General features: G+C 42.4%; 1 long non-coding RNA gene across 1 annotated transcript; it reads left to right on the top strand.

The window, feature by feature from the left end:
* The first annotated feature begins 5,462 nt into the window (after positions 1-5,462).
* Positions 5,463-19,972, top strand: LOC113836519. The gene is made up of 3 exons (XR_003486823.2): positions 5,463-5,839; positions 11,922-11,923; positions 19,959-19,972. It is a non-coding gene; the product is annotated as an uncharacterized LOC113836519 (long non-coding RNA).
* The last annotated feature ends 1,910 nt before the right edge of the window (positions 19,973-21,882 follow it).

Genomic DNA, 21,882 nt, shown 5'->3' with positions numbered 1-21,882 from the left:
CTTGGGCACCTGTACTCATGCTGTATACATGCAGGTACATAATCACAAAATAATATGAACTAAATAAATATTTTAACTCCACTTTGACAAGCTGAAACATTGGTAACTGTCCTGGCTGGTTTTGTGACAACTTGACACAAGATAAAGTCATCAGAGAGGAATGAACCTCAGTTGAGGAAATGCCTCCATGATATCCAGCTGTAAGGCATTTTCTCAATTAGTGATCAATGGGGGAGGACCCAGGCCATGGTGTGTGGGGCCTACACCTGGGCTCTATAAGAAAGCAGGCTGAGCAAGCCACAAGAAGCAAATCAGTAAACAGCATACCTCCATGGCCTCAGCATCAGCTCCTGCTTCCAGTACCCTGCCCTGTTTGAGTTCCTGTCCTGACTTCCGTCAGTGATGAATAGCAATATGGAAGTGTAAGCCAAATAAACCCTTTCCTCCCCAATTTGCTTTTTGGTCCTGGTGTTTCATAGCAGTGGTAGAAACCCTAATTGAGACTGTAGCATACACCTGGTATTCTGGCACTTGTGAGGCTGAGTCATGAGAATCAGGAGTTCAAAGCCAGGAGCTGAAGCAATGGCTCCACTGACTGCTCTTCCAGAGGACAGGAGTTCATCCCAGAAACCACATGATGGCTTACAACTGTCTGTAACTACTACTCTGGGTGATCTGATGCCCTCTTCTGGCTTTCATATGTGCACCAGGCATATGCATGTGGTACACAGATATACAAGCAAGGAAAAAAACAATATACATACAAATAAACTACTTTTTTAAAGAGTTCGAGACCAGTCTGAGCTACACAGCAAGACTTAGATATAAAATAAAACAAAATGGAAAAGAAAAGGTCTAGAGTTTTGTCTTCTTTTTGAAAAACAAAAAATGTTTGTCTATACTGGGTCCATATTCATTTTTTTTTTCCTTTCTTTTCCTTCAAATTTTTTTTGTTACTAGTTCAAATTAGGAAAAAGCTTGTTTCACATATCAATCCCTTTTCTCTCTCTCCCTCCCCTCCCCATCCCCCCACCCCTCCTCCCCCAACCCCGACCTACCCCCCACCCATCCACCCTCCACACCCCAGGCAGGGTAGAGCCCTCAATGGGGGCTCCCCAAAGACCACCACATCATCCTAGGCCAGGCCTAGGCTTCCCCCATGTGCCAAGAGTGCATCCCTTCACATGGGATGGGCTCTCAAAGTCCCTTCTTACACCAGGGAAAAATACTAATCCACTACCAGGGGTCCCCTAGAGTGCAGAGGCCTCCTCATTGACATCCATGTTCAGGGGTCTGGATCAGTCCTGTACTGGCCTCCCAGACAGCATCTGAGGTCCATATGTTCTCTCTTGCTCAGGCCAACTGTTTCTGTGGGTTTCTCCAACCTGGTTCAGAACCCTTCGATCTTCATTCCTCCCTCTCTTCAACTAAATTCCAGATTTCAGCTCAGTGTATATCTGTGGTTGTCTGTCTCTGCTTTCATCAGTAGATGAGGGCTCTAGGATGGCATAAAGAGTAGTCATCAATCTCATTTTAGGGGAAGGGCTTTTAGGTTATCCTTTCCACCATTGCCTGGATTGTCAGTTCGTGTCATCCTTGTAGGTCTCTGGAGATCTCCCTAGTTCCAGATCTCTTCTCGGACCTATAATGGCTCCGTCTAAAATGGTATCTCTCATCCTGCTCTCTCTCCACTATTCTTCCCCCAACTCAATATTTCTGCTCCCCAAAAATACAACATCTCTGCACACCACTTTTTAATTTCATGGTTTTGTGTTTTGGTGGCTAGCTTCTTGAGTTCATTGTGTATTTTGGAGATCAGCCGTCTGTCAGATATAGTGTTGGTGAAGATCTTTTCCCATTCTGTGGGCTGTTGCTTTGTCTTGCTGACTGTGACCTTAGCCTTACAGAAGCTTCTCAATTTCAGGAGGTGCCATTTATTAATTGAAGATCTCAATGTCTGTGCTACTGGTATAATGTTCAGGAAGTGGTCTCCTGTGCCCATTTCTTCAAGGGTATCTCCCGCTTTCACTTCTAGAAGATTCAGAGTGGCTGGATTTATGGTGAGATTTTGATCCATTTGCACCTAAGTTTTTTGCATGGTGACAGATATGGATCTATCTGCAATCTTCTGCATGTCCGAATCGAGTTGTGCCAGCACCATTTGTTGAAGATGCTATCTTTCGTTCATTGTATAGATTTAACATCTTTGTCAAAAATAAGGTGTTCGTAGGTGTGTGGGTTAAAATCAGGGTTTTCAATTTGATTCCATTGGTCTGTCTGTCTATTTTTGTGCCAATACCAAGCTGTTTTCAGAACTATGACTCTATAATAGAGCTTGAAGTCAGGGATGGTGATGCCTCCAGAAGATCCTTTATTGTACAGTGTTGTTTTGGCTATCCTGGGTTTTTTGTTTTTCCATATGAAGTTGAGTATTGTTCTTTCAAGGTCTGTGAAGAACTGTGTTGGGATTTTGATGGGGATTGCATTTACTCTGTAGATTACTTTTGGCAAGATTACCATTTTTACTATGTTGATTCTACCTATCCAAGAGCGTGGGAGATCTTTCCATTTTCTGGTATCTCCTTTAATTTCTTTCTTAAAAGACTCAAAGTTCTTACTGTACAGGTCTTTCACTTTTTTGGTTAGTATTACCCCAAGATATATTATGTTACTTGTGGATATTGTAAAGGGTGATGTTTTTCTGATTTATTTCTCATTGGATTTATCATCTGTATATAGTAGGGCTACTGGTCTTTTTGAGTTAATTTTGTATCCCGCTACTTTGCTGAAAGTGTTTATCAGGTGTAGGAGTTCCCTGGTAGAGTTTTTTGGGTCACTTATGTAGACTATCATATCATCTGCAAATAGAGAAAGTTTGACTTCTTCCTTTCCAATTTGTATCCCTTTGATCTCCTTTTCTTGTCTTATTGCTCTAGCTAGAACTTCAAGTACAATACTGAAGAGAATGGAGAGAGTGGACAGTCTTGTTTTGTTCCCGATTTTAGAAGAATCGCTTTGAGTTTCTCTCCATTTAGTTTGACGTTGGCTGTTGTTTTGGTGTATATTGCTTTTATCATGTTTAGATATGTTCCTGTTATTCGTGTTCTCTCCAAGATCTTTATCATGAAGGGATACTGGATTTTTTCAAAGGCTTTTTCAGCATCTAGTGAGATGATCATGTGGTTTTTCTTTTTCAGTTTGTTTATATGGTGGATTATATTCATGGATTTTCGTATGCTGAACCATCCTTGAATCCCTGGGATGAAGCCTACTTGATCATAGTGGATGATTTTTCTGATGTGTTCTTGGATTCGATTCACCAATATTTTGTTGAGTAATTTTGCATCAATGTTCATGAGGGATATTAGTCTGTAGTTCTCTTTTTTAGTTGTATCTTTGTGTGGCTTGGGTATCAAAGTGATTGTAACCTCATAAGAGTTTGGCAATGTCCCTTCTGTTTCTTTCGTGTGGAAGAATTTTCGGAGTACTGTGGTATTAGCTCTTGTTTGAATTTCTGGTAGAATTCAGCAGTGAAGCCATCTGGACCTGGGCTTTTTTTGGTTGGAAGGTTTTTGATGACTGCTTCTATTTCATTAGAGGTTACAGGTAGATTTAAACTGCTTATCTGTTTTGGTTTAATTTTGGTAAGTGATATTCATCCAGGAAACTGTCTATTTCCTTTAGATTTTCTAATTTTGTGGAGTACAGGTTTTCAAAGGATGGCCTGATGATTCTCTGGATTTCCTCAGTGTCCATTGTCATATCCTCCTTTTCCTTTCTGATTTTGTTAATTAGCATGCTCTCTCTCTGCCTTTTGGTTAGTTTGGATAGAGGTTTGTCTGTCTTCTTGATCGTCTCAAAGAACCAACTCTTTGTTTCATTGATTCTTTGTAATGTTTTCCTAGTTTCTACTTTATTGATTTCAGCCCTCAGTTTGATTATTTCCTAAGGTCTACTCCTCGGTGGTGAGTTTGCTTCTTTTTGCTCTAAAGCTTTCAGTTGTTCTGTCAATTCTCTCGTGTGACTATTCTTTAGTTTCTTCACAAAATGGGCACTTTGTGCTTTGAACTTTCCTCTTAGCACGGTTTTCAAAGTGTCCCATAAGTTTGGGTATGTTGTGTCTACATTCTCATTAAATTCTAGGAAGTCTTTAATTTCTTTTTTTTCTTCCTCAACCCAGGAATGGTGCAATTGGGTGTTATTCAGTTTCCACGAGTTTGTAGGTTTTCTACAATTTGTATTGCTGTTGAATTCTTGTAGGAAGCCGGTTCCTGCATTATAATGCTGCCTGAAGACACCAAGGTGTGAATTACTTCACAGGCGCTGGGTAATCTCCATTCCTTTGATCTCTGCCTATCCCGTGGCTCATTCTTGCCTGAGGAGCTGAAGCCATTCATAGGGTAATACGTCCCAGGCGGCTGGTCAGCCTTTTATATAGGGATGGTTTTCTTAGTTCAATGTCTCTGCTTAGTCTCTGCTCAGTCTCTGTTCAGTCTAATGCATTAAAGCTTGTCTGCAGAAGGATCCGAGTGTCCTGCGTGTGTTTCTTGCTGGCGAGGAATACAGAGCGGGCGCGGGACATATGGTGCTGAAACCCGGGACGCTTAACATCTCCAGCACCTCAGAGACCCCTCTAACGAGGCGGATTCAGAACTGCAGGGTGGTAAATTCGGAGAGGTATGATTTTTCTGGACTTTGGCTTGGGAATGTTGCTATTTTGGGAGGTTAATCTATTTTGACTTTTCTCACTGTTGTAACAATCTTAAAGAAGTCCAAAATTACATATCAGAAACCGAATGTAATGAGAAAAATTCGGAGAGGTATGATTTTTCTAGACTTTGGCTTGGGAATGTTGCTATTGTGGGAGGTTAATATAGAGGCTTCTATGCTTTTACTAGGAGCTATTTTGACTTTTCTCACTGTTGTAGCAATCTTAAAGAAGTCCAAAATTACATATCAGAAACCGAATGTAGTGAGAGATGGGGCGCGCCTAACAATAAAATATAAGAAAAAAGGACCTCCCGGGGTGTCTAGTGACAAGGGAGTGTATACAGCAACAAATAAGAAAAAAAGACCTCCTGGAATGTCTACTGACAAGGGAGTGTATAAAGCTTTAAATCTTGATAGCTCTGATAACTCTAAAAGCTCAAGAGATAAAGTTTTAAAAGAAACAGCTCAGCTGGATGAGGGAGAGACAAAAAAGGAGGGAGAAAGAATGGGGAATGGCCGGTCACACCCCGGTAAATTTAGGAGCTGCCCTACAACGAAACTGGAAGCCTTGGAGCTGAGCAGCTCAGACTCTGAGATTTCAGACTCTAACAAAGAAGCAGAGCTAGAGGAGGAGCTGCCAAAAGTAAAAACAAATATGAGGCCATCGCCTGTTAATTCAGCGGGTGTACTTCTATCAGCACACCCACTATTTGGAACCGACTCCTTCTTACCATCAGAGGAAAAAAAAAAAAAATTACAGATGGCTTTCCCAGTCTTTGATAGGGGAAAAGGCCATGCCTGCTATTCAACACTTCTTAAAGGCCTGGAATGCCTGGGGCTTTAAAGCCTCATTAACATTGACGCTCGGGCCAAGCGTCTCACCTCAAAAACTAAAAGGCCAAAAGGAAATGGTAAAATGGAAAGATATCTTAACTGATTTTTGGAAAGGCCCGGATCCTATTCTCATAAGATCCAGGGGAGCGATATGTGTTTTTCCACAGGATGAAGAAAATCCTCTGTGGATCCCAGAAAGACTCACCCGAAGAGCCTCTGCAGACCTTCAAAAGTCGAAACTCCACCCTCTACCCCCGGGAGTTGAGAGCCGCTATTGTTATCCAGATTAACTCCTGTCCTTGGCGGAGAGATGGCAAGGGGTGGGGGTAATTGTTCGATGCAGCCGTTTACAGATTGCTGTTATTTTTGGCTGGTCTGTGAGAAAAGGGATGGATATAATTGTTTGATGCAGCCGCCTGCGAAATGCTGTTACTTCTTTGGCTGGCATGTAAGCTCCAGGGCTCAAACCAAGAGATCATCCAAGCGCTTATATTTTTGGCTACTAAGCGATAGGCCGCCGGCCAGACAGCTCTTGCACACCCGGAGCCTAGGCTCACTGCACAGGGTAGAGTGTCTGGTTTGTGCAGCCCCAAAGAGGGATGCTGAGCATAGGCATCGCACAGAGTTGCCTATTATACAGGCTTCTCTGGGAGGTACGTTGACCTGCATAAGGGTTACCTGCCTTGAGAATCCCCTTTCCCAGAAAAACGGCAGAGGACAGGTCGGGAGTACTTCGGGTCAAACTGACAGCCTGATGGTGACTCTCGTACACAGTCTTAATGTTTGATTTTGGGAAGGTCAACCCCTGCCTCTATCCCTCAACATATGGGTGACCTATTTGCTTGTAATAATATAAAGCCTTTTCATTAATTAATAAAAAAAGGGTGATATGTAGGAAGCCGGTTCCTGCATTATAATGCTGCCTGAAGACACCAAGGTGTGAATTACTTCACAGGCGCTGGGTAATCTCCATTCCTTTGATCTCTGCCTATCCCGTGGCTCATACTTGCCTGAGGAGCTGAAGCCATTCATAGGGTAATACGTCCCAGGCGGCTGGTCAGCCTTTTATATAGGGATGGTTTTCTTAGTTCAATGTCTCTGCTTAGTCTCTGCTCAGTCTCTGTTCAGTCTAATGCATTAAAGCTTGTCTGCAGAAGGATCCGAGTGTCCTGCGTGTGTTTCTTGCTGGCGAGGAATACAGAGCGGGCGCGGGACAAATTCTAGCTTTAAAGCATGGTGAGCTGATAAGATACAGAGGGTTATTTCAATTCTTTGTATCTGTGGAGGCTTGCTTTGTTGCCAACTATGTGTTCAATTTTAGAGAAGGTGCCATGTGGTGCTGAGAAGAAGGTATATTCTTTTGTGTTTGGGTGGAATATTCTATAGATATCTGTTAAACCCAGTTGGGTCATAACTTCTGTTAGACCCTCTATTTCTTTGTTAAGTTTCTGTCTGCTGGTCCTGTCTAGTGGTGAAAGCGGGCTGTTGAAGTCTCCTACTATAAATGTGTGTGGCTTTATATGTGGTTTGAGCTTTAGTAATGTTTCTTTTACAAATGTGGGTGCCTTCGTATTTGGGGCATAGATGTTCAGGATTGAGACTTTATCTTGATGGACTTTTCCTGTATGAGTATTAAATGCCCTTCTTCATCTCTTTTGATTGATTTTAGTTTGAAGTCTAAATTGTTAGATATTAGGATTGCTACACCAGCTTGTTTCTTGGGCCCATTTGATTGGAAAATCTTTTCCCAACCCTTTACTTGAGGTAACGCCTGCCTTTGAAGTTGAGGTGTGTTTCCTGTAAACAGCAGAAGGATGGATTCTGTCTTTGTATCCATTCTGTTAGCTTGTATCTTTCTATGGGCACATTAAGACCATTGACATTGAGGGATATTAATGCCCATTGATTGTTGGTTTTGTTTGTTTTGGATTTATTGGTGGTGGTGTCATTGTGTGTGTATTTTGCCCTCCTGTTTATTTTCATGTTTGGTAAAATTGGATTATCTATTGCCTATGTTTTTGTGAGTGTAGTTATCTTCATTGGGTTGGAATTTTCCTTCTAGAACTTTCTATAGTGCTGGATTAGTGGATATGTATTGTTTAAGTCTGGTTTTGTCACGGAATATCTTGTTTTCTCTATCTATAGTGATTGAAAGTTTTGCTGGGTACAGTAGTCTGGGTTGGCCTCCATGCTCCCTTAGTGTTTGTAGGGTATCTATCCAGGACCTTTTGGCTTTTAAAGTTTCCATTGAGAAATCGGTTGTGATTCTGATAGGTCTGCCTTTATATGTTACTTGGCCTTTTTCCTTTGCTGCTCTTAATATTTTCTTTTTATTCTGAAGGTTTAGTGTTTTGATTATTATGTGTCGAGGGACTTCTTTTTGTGGTTCAGTCTGTTTTGTGTTCTGTAAGCTTCTTGTACTTTCATAGACATATCCTTCTGTAGGTTGGGGAAGTTTTCTTCTATGATTTTGTTGAATATGTTTTCTGTACCTTTGAGCTGTATTTCTTCACCTTCTTCTATACCTATTTTTCTTAGGTTTGGCCTTTTCACGGTGTCCCACCTTTTTTGGATATTTTGTGTTAAGGATTTGTTGGACTTGAGATTTTCTTTGGTCAATGACTGTATATCCTCTAGAAAGTCTTCAACAACTGAGATTCTTTCTTCCATCTCTTGAATTCTATTTGTTATACTCATATCTTTAGTTCCTGTTTGTTTATCCAGCCTTTCCATTTCCAGCATTGCCTCATTCTGTGTTTTCTTTATTGTTTCTATTTCAGCTTTCATGACTTGAACTGTTTCGAGTGCTTCCTTCACTTGTTTGGTTGTTTTTTCTTAGCTTTCTTTAGATTCTTTACGAGATTTGTTTACTTCTTGAATTTTTTGGTTTGTCCTTTCCTCCATCTCATGTAATTTTTTGCTTGTTTTTTCTTCTATTTCTTTAAGGGATTTTCTTGTTTCCTCTTTAAAGGACTCTATCATCTTCCTAAGATAATTTTTGAGATCCATCTCTTCTTCCTCCTTTGTGTTGGGCTTTTCAGATCTTGCTGGTGTGAAGTCCCTTGATTCTGTTGGTTTTTCTGTTGTTGAGTGTGTTCTTACTCTGTCTTCTTCCCATCCCTTCTTCCAGTGAGTGCAGGTGGGGTCCCTCTCTCTCTCAGGTGGCTGGCGGAGGGTCAGCCTCTGGTTTCAGTAGGATGGCAGAGGGTGGTGGGTGGACAAGGGTGGGGTGTGTCCAGACTCAGGGTGGGCTTTTCCAGTCTGGGCAGGTCCACTCTTGCCTGGGTGGCCTCAGGCAGAATCAAGCAGGGGTTGATGGGGGAGGTTGGGGAACAGAGCAATGCCCAGACTCACCTGAGGTTCAGGTGCCCTCAGCAGGACAGAGCACAGAAAGTGGATGGGGTAAGGTGTGTCCGAACTCAGGGTGGGCCTTCCGGTCTTGGCAAGTCCACTCTTGTCCTGGTGGGCTCAGGCAGAATCAAGCAGGTGATGATGGGGGAGGTTGGGGGTGGGCAGAGCAGCACCTAGACCCATATTCCTTTTTTGTTACCTGTATCTGACTCCGGTATCTGGCTGCTGCTCCAGGTGGCCCTGAGCCTCTCTGCATAAATACTGTCCTTGCCACTCCAGATTGTCTTTCTGTGTCAGTCACCCAGGATCAGCTGCATTAACTCTTAGAAGAGTTACTGATGGAAAAGTGACATATTTCAGTTATCCACCTTTTAAATAAATCTAGTGAAAGAAGCAAGAATCAGGGAAGGAGATTCTTCCCAGTTGGGCACTGTAGTGCATGCCTTTGGGAGGCAGAGGCAGGAGAATCTCTGTGAATTTGAGGCCAGTTTGGTCTACAGAGCTAGTTCCAGGACAGCCAGGGATGCTATACAGAGAAACCCTGCTTGAAGATAAAATAAAGGAACCTAGGAAGGTAGCATGAGACAAGCATTGTGAAAAAGGAAAGATTATTTTTAAAATAAGAGATATGCCCACCTCCCCTGGCCCCATTCACCACTTTTGAGGAAGTGCCTACTTTCATGTGTATGATTGACAGAAATTGTCCAGAAAATCAGAATGGAAGCCATGTTTACCACCACACCACCTCAGATCCAGAGTTGAGGGCAGAAGGTACCAGAACAGGCCAAATCAAACCATCAGGTCTCCTTAACCTAAGCTGAGTTTCATTCAATGTGTTACCTACACAGTTTGCTTGCAAGCCAAGAATACACTCACCCCCTATTACACATGTCACTGAAGAGTTCCAGTCATCTTTCAGGGGTGGAGGGTGGGTTTTCCCACACATGAGGTGAGGGAACTGTAGGAGAGGGATGAGGAACCATGATAAAGGACAGAGACACTGAAATATTAAAATATCTATCTCTTTTAAACATAACACACTGAGAAGATTAAAAACAAAGCAAATGCAAGTGTGACTGTCAGAAGGAGAATGTGGCATTATTTTCCTCCAAAAAGAAGAGACCAGCTGACCCTGATCCCTCCTCCTCCTCTCTGTCACCTGGTTAGTTTTCATTGCCGCTTCCCTTCCTTCCGCTTCTGTGCCACTCATACATCTGTGCCACACTTTGGTCAGAGGGACTCAGACTATGAACCTCAAAGCCCTTCTCATTAAAGTTACATTTACTACAGTGAGAATAACCCCCCATGTATGGTACCATCTGAAAGATAGGTTTGCTCTCCAAGCATTTGTTCCAGACCATTCTGAATAGTGTGGATTGAGACTAGAGTAGCAAACCAGCAATTCCAGATGCTACAGGGGCCTAAAACATGCAACAGCTTCTTAAAAGTGACCCAACCATCCATTTTTGCATAACAGTTTCACAGTGGGTTTCAGGATCATGAACCATTATCTAGAGATGACTGGCATGCATAACAACTGAGATGGTTAATCTGGCTTGTCAATTTAGCTGGGTCTGGAATCAACTAAAATGCAAGCTCTTAGGTGCTCCTGTGAGGGACTTTCTTGATCAGATAATTTGATAAGGAGACCCACATTAAATATGAGTGGCACCTTCTGGTGGCAGCCCAGATAAAAGGATATAGAGGTACCTAATGTACCCCTGTTGGGAGGTTCATCTATCTTCCTGCTGTTTGGGCTGCATTCCTTTGCTGGTACTGAAACTAGCTTCCTTAGGCTTCCAGTGTAGACTGAGGACCAGCAGCTCTCCAGGCCTTCTGCACCAGATTGGGACTGCTGAGACACCCCACCCCCCTGGCTGAGCATCTAGCAGATTCTCAGAATCTCCAGTGAAAGACAGCCATTGTTGGACTACCCAAACCATATCATATGAGCCAATCTAAGGAAACTCCTTTTAGTAAAGACATTGATCCTATGGGTTCTGTTCCTCTAGAGAACCCTAATACAATAGCCAACCAACTCTCCCTGGAAAGCAAGCTACAAAAAAGCACATTATAATTAATAACAATACATCATATTTTGAGACTGGCATGTTGTGCTTCAAAGAAAAATCTTAAGGGGACATTTATCATAGTCAGAAGTCTTCTCTAAATCCTCCCATCTTGTTCAGTTACCCAAACACAGCATGGAACTTGAGAAGGAAGCACATGGCCCAGCTGGCTCCATGCTCACCAATGGCATCAGCAGGACTATTCGAGTTAGCTTTTGCTGTATAATAAATTGGGCCCAACACTATTGGCATAAGGAACAAACTTTTACCATTTCTCCTGATTCTCGTTTATTTTGGCTTCTCTGGCTCAGATCTGGCTAGTTTCTGCTGGACAATCATATGCACTGGTTTGACTGGTGCTGAGTAATCTAGAATTGGCCTCATCCAGGTAAGTAGAGGCCAGAGACCAACTCTCTCAAGGACACATTGTGTAGCCAACAACCATGACTCATTCATGTGCCATCTTTAAGATTCCACAGCAAGACAAGAACTTCTCAAGCCTCTACTCTTGTTACTTTCTGTAAAGTTTGAAACAGGTCTTGCATTTTACCACCAAGGATTCTTAGAGTACGTGATTGGGACTAAAAGACATATATATATATATATATATATATATATATATATATATATTATATATATAGTGGTGCACCCCTTTAGTCCCACCACGTGGGAGGCTGAGTCAGGTGATCTCTTTGAGTTTGAAGTTAGCCTGGCTTACATAATATGGAATCTAAGCCAGCCTGGGCTGCATAGTGAGACCCTATCTCAAAAAATTAAAATGTGAAGAAGTACTGACACAGTCCATGCTGCTTTAGATTGGATTTCCTCAAAGCACAGTATGAAATCAGGTTTTGAAAGAAGATTCCAGAAAGCACCTACAGGGACATAGTGAGGTGGAAGAAAATAGAGGCAAATGTGTCAGTGAGCAGGATGCTGTTATGAAGCTAAGAGATACAGGAGTTAGTGCAGATAGAACCCAAGGAGCTGTATACTAGTCAAGCTTTGTAACTATCAGCCCTCTCTCATAAATGATTAAAGAACTGAAAGTGTCTTCCATCCAGAGTGTTTAGAATAGTGCCCAGCGTACACTGGACATTAGTTGATACTGTTGCTCGCATATTGTTATACTGTGCAGTCAAAACCTACTAGAGGGCCTTGAGACATGGCTCAGTGGTGAAGGGCACTTGCTGCTCTTGCAGAAGACATAGGTTCAGTTGCAAGAGCCCACACTGTTGATCATAACCACCTGCAACTCCAGTTTCAGAGGACCAATGGCCTCTTCTAGACTCCATGAATTTCTGTAGGAATAAACATGCTTCACATACATTTAATAATAAATACGTTTTAAATTACAAAAGAGAAAAACAGACAAACAAAAAACCTTCCAGAGTCTGCTGACATGAATCAGCCCTGGGATGTGGAAAAGCATTTCAGCAGGCAAGAGGGAAAGGAATCCAGAGCCTTTGTTTTCTAAGCTGGAAGACTTAAATGCTTAAGTACAGAAAACAAGGCCATTATAGTGAGTAAGTTTTTTCAGTAGTGAGGAATAAATCATGAGCATAAATAAGTAATCCAGGGAGAAGCCCAAGGCTGGGAGAAGACCATGAATTGAATCTGGACATAAATCATCATGCCAGTGCTCAGACCCAAAACCAGCAGCTAAGCAAACATAACACTGGGGCGGGGGAGGAATGCTGCAGTGGGTGCTGTGCCTCACTGGACAGCCAAAGCCGTGAACGGCCTCTAGATACTCCTGCATTAATTTTGGCTTCTGTACATTTGTTTAAGTCTGCAAAGAACCTGGAGTCAGCCCAAGGACTGAAAACATGACAGACTGTGAGGAGTGCTGGCTCTCAAGTAGCATTTGGGGAGTACCACTGCCTGAAGCTCTTCCCTGTTGGCTTTGAACATTCTTGGCTCCTCACCAGTCTTTTTGAGGTGAGTAACTGTGAACCTCGCCTGTCTCATTGGTCCTTGTCTCTTAAAAAAAAAAAAATACTTACCATGAGAACTGAATGAGCAGAGGACATCTGCCAAGGTCTGTGATGGGTTCCCATTCTATGTGATTGCTGCACTGCACCCATCTTACCAAAGGAAACACGAGACTCAACAACTTAAGGCAGGTAGATAACACAGCTCAAGTGAACCACAGAACCACAGACTCCAGCAATGACCTCTTCATGGCTGGACACACCTGCCTTAACTTCCTGGTGAGGATATAAATTACTTACACAGAGTCCTTGCTAGTCTTGAAGTAATTTTTTTCATCATGGGGTTTCTCTGTGTAGCCCTGGCTATCCTGGAACTTGCTCTGTAGACTAGGCTCAGCTGGAACTCAGAGATCGCCTGCAGCTGCCTCTCAGTACCCCCACTGCCTGACTTAGTTAATTTCTAGTGCCTTGAATATAGTAGTCAAGTACTCTAGCATTGAGCTATATGCTAGAGCACTATATGCTAGAACCCAGAGCCTTGAATATAGTAGTCAAGTACTCTAGCATTGAGCTATATGTCCAACTCTTAATGTTTTTGAGACATGTTGTCCATTATGGTCTCCAACCTTCCCAGCCTCCATGATGCTGGGATTACAGGTGTGTGTCATCATGCCCACCTCTCGAAGTTCTTAAGTGTGATAGACTCCAGGAGAAAATTTCATTGGATCTAGAATCTTCCCACAAAGGTGTCTATTTCTTACCTGCTTTCATGGAACCCTTGCTTGAACTATGCTAATGAAAAGCAATCCTCCTGATGGGTGGCTGTAGAAATGTCCGCCATAGGCTGTGTATTTGAACACTCCCAGTTGGTGGTGTCTAGAGAGGTAAAGAAACCTTTAGGATATGTGGCTTTTCTAGAGAAAGTACATCACAGGGATCCCCAGTGAGAGTTTTATAACCTCACTCCAGTTTGCTTGCTCTGCTTCCTACATGTGTCCTGCTCTCACCTCCTCCACTACTGTGGTCTCTCCCAGAACAAATGAAATAAACTCTTCCTTCTATAAGTTGCTTTCATTCAGGGTATTTTATCACAGCAAGAGAAAAGTAATTAATAAACAGCTTTTCTTGTTACAAGTTCTACTTTATTCTTAACTTCTTAGTTACTTTTCTGTTGCTGTGCTAAGATATCATGACCAAGGCAACTTATGAAAGAAAGAATTTATTTGGCTTATAGTTTCAGAAGTCCATGACCATTATGGTGAGGAGCATGGCAGCAGACTGGCAAGCATGGTTTTGGAGTTGTGGCTGAGAGACAACAACCATAAAGCAGAGAAAGAGCACTCTAGGAATGATTAGTCTTTTTAAATCTCAAAGCCCACCTCCAGTGGCACACCTCCTTCAACAGGCCCACACCTCCTCATTCTTCCCAAACAGTCTCACCAACTGAAGACCAAACATTCCAATATAGGAGCCTCTGGGGGCCATTCTCATCCAAACCACCATAACCTTCCAGTCACCTCCCAGTTACTCAGAATGGTTCTACATTCACATGATAGGGCTTCAAGCATGTGAAGACGGTAGTCTATCCTTCCCAAAGTCTTTTCTCTTCCACTTCAGAACTTGGATATTTAGAGAAGGGGGACCAGGTCAGAAGAGACATGCTCGTCATGGCACAGCTAGAGTCTCCTCCAACCCGACCTTCCTTCTGTAAACATCATTCTGGTGGCCATGGCTGCTGCCCAGAATACCAATTCTGTCCACTGCAAGCAGTTTCTAAGATTCCATAAAAATGCTACAAACCATGAAGTCTTCTTTATTTAGAATGGAAATGATGCAATCCAGCTTGCTTTGAAGGTTAAATGAGGCAGCATGGGTAAATTGCTTAGCACATGTCACTTGTTAAATACACCCATATTCTTCTGTGTTACCCAAAGACACAGCTGTACATGATCTTTACCTGTTTGTGATTCCTGACTTTAATGATAGAAGTCAAAAGTGCAGAATCACAAGATACAAGTGTAAAATAAGAATTAAGACCTTGCACACATAAAATAAATACATAAATATAAAGCATTTTAAAAAGATCAGGGCATAAAAAAGCACTCTATAGGTAGGGACAAATGAGTAAAGCTCCCTGAGGACAAAGTTACTTTGCTCCACTACTTATAATTAACACAGTCTTTGGTAGGTGGTGATGGCGCATGGCTTTAATCCCAGCACTCAAGAGGCAGAGGCAGATGGATTTCTGTGAGTTTGAGGCCAGCCTGGTCTACAAAGAGAGTTCCAGCACATCCAGGGGCTGTTACACAGAGAAACTCTGTCTCAAAGAACCAAAATAATAATAATACAGCCCCTGTCAAAGTCTGTCGTGTTCCATACAAAGTTGTTTGGATCAGTGAATTAATTTAGAATTCCCCAGAGAAACTGACCTGATAAAAAAATGATGGAAAATACAGAAGAGATAGATAGATAGATAGATAGATAGATAGATAGATAGATAGATAGATAGATAATGATAGTCAGATGGATAGACAGACAGACATGGAGGAATTATGGAAACAAGAAAGCCTCCTGTAATACAGAGATGCAGGAAAGATAGTGGTATATATCCATGACGGTTAATCTTGACTTATTTGGAACTGCCTATGAGATAGTATGGTTATATCTATGGGGGTTTATCCATAGAGGGTTTGCTTAGAGGAAGACTTGTCCTGAATATGAATAAAGTCATCCTATGTGCTAAGCACCCAGACTTAATAAAAGGGAGGAAGCCAGCTGAAGTCTGAGAGTACCTTCCTTTTCTCCTACTGGTCCACCATGAAGTGAATTGCTCCACCCCACCCTCCTTCCCCACCATGATTGAATTAACCATCTGACAACTTGAGCTAAACAGACCCTTCCTTTATATATTTGGTCAGAACAATGAGTTTAAGTCTAAAGTCCTGAGAACCGAAGGACCCAATAATGTAAATCCTAGTCTGAACACAGAAGAAGATGAGAGGAGGTGGGAGAAGAGGAGAGGTGAGGAGAGAGAAGAAATCCATTATGCCAACAGCCCTCATCTCCAAAGGTCACTTTGGAAAGACAGTAACTAACTTTACAGACACCCTGGTCACAGAACACTTAGAGAGGAACCATGTGCTAGTGTGCTTCTAAAGATGCTCCTCATTAATTCGTGTAAAAATAAATTAGAAATATGTCTTTACATTTTAAAGAAACTACCATTTAAGGCTTATAGCAAATCCTTTCTCTTCTTCCCTCTTTAGCTCTTCTTACCATTATCCAGTCCTCATCACCATCATGGCAGCCATCATCATCATCTCAGCTACATCCATTCGAGCATCCCAGAGAACTGCTGTCTGTCTGATCTGACTGAGAACAACTCTTTGAACTTCATTTTCCTTAGTGCACTATGCAGAGTATGGAAAACTTAACTACTTAATTATATCTCATCACTTAACTACTTGACCAAATCAGATTTTTGCCCTTTTGGAAGGGTTCATTTACATCTTCTCTGGACCATTAAAAATAGTCATTTTTACAGCAATGAGGTCCATTCACTACCAACCAGGGAGATTCTTTGTTCAGTTTGCAAAGGAGGAAGAGGAACAGGGATGAAAAAGAAAAGGGGAAAAGAAAGAAAAAGGGGGATTTTTCAGACACTGTTTTTGATGGAGAGATGGTAATTGTCATTGTTGAAGCCAGTCATCAAACTCCTTCTCACACACACTTATGAATTAAATTATTTTTACTTTTGTGAGGAAAAACAAGTTTCCTAATTTTTTTAAACAAAATGTGAACTAAAATAGGTATTAAAGGGTCTTAGGGTAGATATACCTCCTTCAGGGATGCCGTCATTAATGACTACAGTACCAGAAATTCTAGAACTAGAACATTCTAGAAAAGACATTTTTTTTCAGTCTACAATTAGTGGATACAGAAAAGACCAGTGTCCCCCCCCCACTACCATGGAAAAACCCAGTTCTTCACCTCACCTTTATGTGTCTTTTCCAGAATCTGAAAGTTAGACCCTCATGGTCGACTCAATGCTCCTCATTTATCTTCCCTTGGGGCCCTCATAGAAAAGAAATTTCTTCAAAAATAAATGGGATTGATGTGAACAGGTTCCTCTTTATATAGATAAGTTTCTAGTCCTGGAAAGCAAAAGACCAGAGACTTCCCATTCCCAGATTGCAGTTGGCTAAGACATGAGTGACCCTCACAGCCAGGTAAAACCCATCCTATTTGCATCCAGCCTGGGAATTTACACAACACAGTCACTTTCTAAACAGACTATTTGAAGCATTCCAGGCACGTTACTTCTTCCATTTTGTAGTCTGAAGTTTTTACTTTTTAAAGAGAGAGTTTTGAGTTAGGAAAATTTTGGGGTTTGGTTTGGGTTGTTTATTTGGATTGTTTTTTGTTTGTCTGTTATATATTGCAACTGTGACTGTTTTTTTTTTTTCTTTTTCCATTTTTGCTGATTCTTTGGGAATTTCACATTGTACATCCCTATCCCACTCATCTCCTAGTCCCTCCATACCCTCTCCTCACTCTCGTAGTGCCCCTAAAGAAATCCTAGAAAGGAATAAAAATGAGATAAAAATAAACAATAATTTTTAAAGGAGTTAAAAGAAAAGAAAAACACTTCTATCTTCCATCTTTCCTACCTCTCCATTATTTCTTCATTCATCTTAGTGGCACTGGGAGCTGCTGTGTAGCACGCAGTATACCCTTTTGTCCAAACAGCTATGCTTGCAAATGTTGATTGTGTAATGAGTTGTTGGTCAGCTTCAAGGTCTCTGGCTTTGGTACACCATCAATACTTAACCCCCACCAACATTCCTATCTGATATTCTTCTGTGCTATGGGATAACCCATCAGTACACTGTGAATATGTTACTTTCATTGGTTGATAATAAAAGCCAATAGCTAGGCGGAATACAAATGAGGCAGGAAAGCCACATGGAGATACAGAGAAGAAAACGATAGAGTCAGGGAGAGGCTGGCCATCTACCAAGGGAACAGGTAAAGCCATGAGACACTTGACAAAACATAGATTAATAAAAATAAGTCAATTTAACAGTAAGAGCTAGTTAGCAATAAGCCCAAGCTGTTCGGCCAAGCATTTTGTAATTAACATTAAGCCTCTGAGTGATTCTTTAAAAGTGGCTGCAGGGCAGGGCAGGACAGAGAAACCTCTATTAACACTGCTGCTTACCCCAGTTACAGAGATCCTGCAGCTATGGTTCCACGGGATTAGGCCCTTCACACAGTCCAGCAGGTCATAAATGAGTTATTGTTGGGGTGTGCCAACTATAAGCCCTGGATGTTTGCCTGTGTGTAGCAGCTGAGTTGGTTGGTCCAGGCCATTGGGACCACTCTTCGAAGGCTCTCCAGGCCTTGGTTGAGAAATGGGGTGAGCTTTCCCAAGTGTGAGGGGTCAGCTCTCTTATTAGGAGTGGGGCCAACTTTCTGGTGCTGGGGTCATCAGGGTCCATTTTCCTAGAGCTGGGGAGATTCAGGGTCAGCTCTCATGTGAGTCTCGTGGGGGTGGGGTCACTGAGGGGTGGGGCAGCTCTCATATGTCAACATATGGTTCAACACATGGTTTTCATGGGCCCCTGGGTAACATGAACACTGACCCCACATGCTACAGGACCACAGACTAACATAGTCATTGGTAGCAGCTTGGGGTTAGATGTTACCATGGCTCTGGGTAGCAGCACAGACTTCTCAGATCTGGATGGGTCCAGCAGCAGTGTGGTCCCATGCAGCTCAGGCCTGGTTAATACCAGGGTCACTGATGGCAGTGCAGACCCCCCAGATCATCATAGCCCCAGCAGCCAGGGTGAAGTGGATCTGAGTGGCCTATGTTGCCACCAGGGTGGTGGTGACATCCAGGGCTGGGCTGCTTATTTTTTTAAGCAACTCAGAATGAGAAAGTTCTGGCTTAAGGTGAAGTACAGTCTGTTATGCAGGGACCAGGTTATCTCCAATGCACATGGACAAGGAAACTATGAGCTATGATCGGGTGGCTGCCTCCAATCAGAGATGTGGCAGGACTCCAGAGACCCTTTGTTTCTTGTTCAAGCTTGCTTCCCTTCATCTTGACATTTCTCAAGGATGCTGACCAACAGTTGAAGCTGTCTTCAGTTACCAACCTGGCCACACTGTGTAAATGTGCACCTGCAACAGAAGAAAAATCAAGCCCTCTGTGGAAGAAGCAAACAGCAGGCTTCTCGCTGCCACCTTTTAGCTTTGCATGTAATTCCCTAGATAGTGTCACAAAAAAAAAAAGTCTACAGTTAACTGAAAAGGCAAATGTTTCAGTGGTGCTTCTGGGATTCAGAGGTATGATAGGAGCCCTGGGTGGGATCAGAGGAACACGAGTTCCCTATCCACCTCTTTGTGTTTGTACATGTTTAATTCCTCTGCATTCTTCTTCCTGTGGTGCCTGAATAGATTCTAATAACTGATCTAACAAGCAGGTAGAGTGTACGTGTATATACATATTCCCTGCCAGGTACAGGCAGCTCTGACTTAATTTATAATCATTCTTCCTCCATTGAGAGACTCCGCATCATAGGGTACCATAATTCAACTGTTCTATGGTATAGATTCACTTTATTGGAGATAATAGAGACGGTCTTTCAGAGGAGATTCACTGCAGAGGGCCTTTCCAAGTGGAGTGACAATCGGGCACGGTGTCATGAAATGGCATCAGATAATGGGCCATCAGTGCAACATAATTATGCTTTATGGGTTTTAAAGTGAGTGGCTTCCCTGAAGTCTACCATTAGTGGGTTTCCAAGGTGCTTGATTGTGTGAAAGCAGGATGGTTTGCTACTGTTTGCCCTAAAATTCAAAAGGGGGACCAGACCAGGCAACACTAGAAAGGTTGAGAAGGAAGGAGCCGGTTCAGGTGCTGGGACATGCAGGCTCTCAGACCTGCCTCCACCACTGGTGCCCATCAAGCTGTAGGTGAGTGCTGTGGAAAAGGCAAACTTCACAGTACTTGACTCTCAGAATTGTGTGAGGATTAAGTTGAGAACTATGGGAGGATCGGAAGAGGTCTAAAGGAAGGAGTGAGCAAGAAAGGGTAGTAGAGGGTAGTAAAACATGTGCAACATGACAGCACAAGGACAGAGTTCTTGCACCCACATGGCCTCCCACAGCCATCTGTAAGTCTGTTTCCAGGGGACCCAATGTCCTTCTGAATTCCTTGAGCACCAATCATACACATGATATACACACTTATATGCAGACAAAACATTCATATGTAAGAATAAAAGTTAATTAAATTAAAAAAGAAGAAAGCAGGAGAGAGTATTTGGGGGGTGGAGACCAGAAAAGGGGATAGGAGTGATGGGAAGGACGGTGGGGAGAACAAACTATAAGAACAAATGATAGTGATACAGATGTATGAAAATGTAACAATGAAACCTATTCATTTGCATGCTAGATAAAAAAATTAACACAGAAAAATAGCATGTGATGCATAAGAAGTAATCAGCAAATTTCCAAAGTTACCCTTGCAATTTAGAGGCAAATGTCTGCCCTCTTTTCCTGCCCTTTCTCTGTAAGTCTCCATCTCTCTCCCACACTTCCTCTCTTCTTTGTCTTCTGTCCTCCTTCTTCTCTGCTCCTTACACATTCCAGAAAAGCACTTGACTGCTGAATAACTTCACCAGCTCCTATTAGGTACTCAGTGGTGGAACCACTCATCATCTTGGAGGACCATAGGAAGAAAACATTCTTGTAACAGATCTTTTTAACTCAACCAGACAAGTGGGGAAACTATCTGTAAATGTTGCATCCTAATTGTATACTGAACCACCCTTTTTTATGGTTTTCTGTAAGAAGAGTTCTTAATTGATCTAGATAATAAAAAGCCAGAGTCAGATACAGAGGGAAATGCAGAGAGATCAGAGAAAAGGAGCAAGCCATAGCACACCTTACCTCCTAATGTCTCAGCAGAGAAGAGAGCAATTTCTTGTTTCTCCCTGCTTATATCCTGTTTCTTCCCAACTACATCACTTCCTATCTGTCTGTACAGACCTCCAGACCTCAATGGTTAGCTAGCGGCAAGTGCCATTCTTTGATCCCCAGACAGGCTTTATTTGTGCAAGAAAGATATCACCACAGTTTCCCCTCACTCTTCCACCTCCTCTGTGTAACAAACTCCACCCTTGATGCAGCTTCCCTTGCCCGTGCTTGTGTCTATACCTAGACATTTGACAATGCACCTCCAGAACTCTCGTCTACCCCTGCTCTCTGATGAAGCACTTAGGGCCCCCACACCCTCTGAGTCCTCGACTGAAGAGCACAAGCAAAGGGAGGCAACACAATACTAACCCTCTGTGCCCCTTACCCAGACCTATATTCCTCCAAAGACCATACAAGATCCCCCTCTTCCAGATTCTGCTCATGCTTTCTCTTTTAGGATCTTGGGGTCATACAATATTATATTAGTTTCTTTTCTGTTGTTGTGACCAAACTCCATCACCTAAGGCTAGAATGATAGCTCAGTGTTTAAGAGCACTTGGTGCTCTTGCAGAAGACCTAGTTTCAATTTTCAGCACCTATTTGGCAGCTTATAAGCATCTGTACCTCCAGTTCCAGGGGACCCGATGCCCTCTTCTGGATTCCATGGCACAAGGCAAGCACATGGTACACAGATACACATGCAGGTGAAACATCCATTCTCATAAGTAATAATGAAAAATAAAATACATTTAAAACACCACGACTTTATAGGAGGAAGAGTTTATTTTGCCTTATGGATCCAAAGTCCATCATGGTGGGAAGCATGACACAAGCAGCAAGCATAGTGGCAGGAGCAGGAAGATGAGAGTTCATATTGACTGCAAACATGAAACAGAGAGAATGAATTGAAAATGGAGCAAGACTATGAACTCTCAGAACCCGTATTCCGAGACATACTTCCTCCAGCAAGGCACCTTCCCATAACCTCCACAAATGGT

The sequence above is a fragment of the Cricetulus griseus genome, chromosome 6 (genome assembly GCF_003668045.3).
Source record: "Cricetulus griseus strain 17A/GY chromosome 6, alternate assembly CriGri-PICRH-1.0, whole genome shotgun sequence".
NCBI classification, from domain to species: domain Eukaryota; kingdom Metazoa; phylum Chordata; class Mammalia; order Rodentia; family Cricetidae; genus Cricetulus; species Cricetulus griseus.
This window is presented reverse-complemented; position numbering and strand designations above follow the sequence as displayed.